Genomic DNA, 2,330 nt, shown 5'->3' on the forward strand with positions numbered 1-2,330 from the left:
TATTAGCCAGGTAGTATATGGACCTCCCACTTGTATTCTTGTTCTGCCCCCCTAAACATTAGGAGGGGCCTGGAACTAGCCTCCTGTGTTCTCGCCCCCTCCTCCTCACTCTGAAAGGCCAAAAAGTGGTCCTGGCCACCACCAGTGGAGATAGTTTCTCCCATGTGTAAGTTAGTGGGTTCTCCTTTATTCACCCGCAAGGACCACCAGGGCCTCAGTCTGACCCATGGAGCCATGGGTTTGAGCTGAGAACTTCTAGTGAGGAGAAAGGGATTCAGCCCCATGGTCATCAGGGCACTGGGGAAGGGTAGGGAGGGGCAACATTGTAGTGGTCCCCAAATGGTCCCTGCCCCAAAGGAGTTCACAGCGTAGTCGGGGATCCAGGCCCATTCATTCAGCACCTTCCAAGGGCCGGCACTGTGCTGGGCACTGGAGAGCCAGGGGTGAGTAAAAACAGAGCTAATCAGCCAAAAATAAATAAATTTATTTTTAAAAAAGGGCTTGTCTGGTGGTGCAGTGGTTGAGAGTCCCCCTGCCGATGCAGGGGACGTGAGTTCGTGCCCCGGTCCGGGAGGATCCCACATGCCACGGAGCGGCTGGGCCTGCCCATCCAGAGCCTGTGCTCCGCAACGGGAGGGGCCACAACAGTGAGAGGTCCGCGTACCGAAAAAAAAGAAAAAAAAAATGCTGCTGGGGAATACCCTGGTGGGCCAGTGGTTAGGACTCTGTGCTTTTACTGCTGAGGACCCAGGGTTCGATCCCGGGTCGGGGAACTAAGATCCTACAAGCTGCGTGGTGTGGCTTTGGAGAGGGGGCAGGAGGCTCGGGTCGTCCATCCTTCCTTATTTCATCCTCTCCTTCCTTTCTCCTTCCCTCCCTCCTTTCCTCCCTTCCCCCTCCCCCTTTCTTCTTTCCTTCCTCCCTCCATCCCTCCCTCCGTCCCTTCCTTAATCAATTACTCAGCAAACATATTTGGGGCCTACTGTGTGCCTGGCTTTGGGTTAGCCCTCTGGATGGAGTAAAAGAGCCAGACACAGGGCCTGGTTCTCACAATCATGCAGGAGGGGTGGTGAGCATGTCCATAGCTATCAGAAAGGAGAAAGCAAGCAGGGTTTCTGTGAGGACACACAAATGCAGGGCGGCCTTTGAACGGCCCTGAGAGTGAGTATCTCCCTAAACGTTGGCCCCGAGGTCCCTCCCTTGCCTCACCCTAGTCTCAGCCCTTCATTTCTCCCCGTCTAGGTAACCTCTGGGTTCCTCATGGAATATTGGGGCTGGACTGGAGGTTTTTGCACTCTGCAGGCTCAGAGCCCCAGGGCTTCACAGAGGTGTGTTGCAGGGGCTTCTGTGGATGGGATGCTAGGTTCCATCCCTCTCCCCTCCCTCTATTTAAATAGGGCAGCTCCTCTTTCTAAAATCTGTTTTGTCTTATGAAACCCACCCCCTCAATCCCTCTTATAATGATTTTATCTGGGGGCTGAGGGGAGCATGGTTTGCTGCTGCTAGGACCAGTTGGAAAACCACTGAACACAAGCCCTGCCTTCCAGGTTAGGGGCCTTGCCCAGGGGAACAGTGGGAACTTCCACATCTGCCCCTGGAATCCCAATTGGAACTCAGGCCCAGTGTGCTTTCTTTTTTTTTTTCTCAAAACATTTATTTATTAATTCTTTAAAATAACAGTAATAAACCTATTACATGTGAATCTAAATAACATTAAAAAATGTATATTATAGTTGATTTACAGTGTTGTGTTAGTTGCAGGCGTACAGCAAAGTGATTCAGTTATATATATATATCCATTCTTTTTCAGATTCTTTTCCCATATAGGTTATTACAGAATATTGAGTAGAGTTCCCTGTGCTATATGGTAGGTCCTTATTGATTATCTATTTTATAAATAGTAATATGTATATGTTAATCCCAAACTCCTAATTTATCCCTCCCCACCAATGTTTCCCCTTTGGTAAGCGTGTTTGTTTTTGAAGTCTGTTTCTGTTTTGTAAATAAGTTCATTAGTATCAACATTTTTTTAAGATTCTGCATATGTCATATCGTATGATATTTGTTTTTCTCTGTCTGACTTACTTCACTTAGTATGATAATCCTAGGCCCATCCATGTAGCTGTAAATGGCATTATTTCTTTTTTATGACTGAGTAATATTCCATTATATATGTATACTTCATCTTCTTTATTTGTCTGCTGATGGACATTTAGGTTGCTTCCGTGTGTTGGCTATTGTAAATAGCGCTGCAATGAACATAGGGGTGCATATATCTTTTTTTTTTTTTTTTTTTTTTTTGTGGTGCGGGGGCCCCCCCTTTTTTTGGC

The sequence above is a fragment of the Neophocaena asiaeorientalis genome, unplaced genomic scaffold (assembly GCF_003031525.2).
Source record: "Neophocaena asiaeorientalis asiaeorientalis breed wild unplaced genomic scaffold, Neophocaena_asiaeorientalis_V1.1 scaffold965, whole genome shotgun sequence".
Taxonomy (NCBI): Eukaryota; Metazoa; Chordata; class Mammalia; order Artiodactyla; family Phocoenidae; genus Neophocaena; species Neophocaena asiaeorientalis.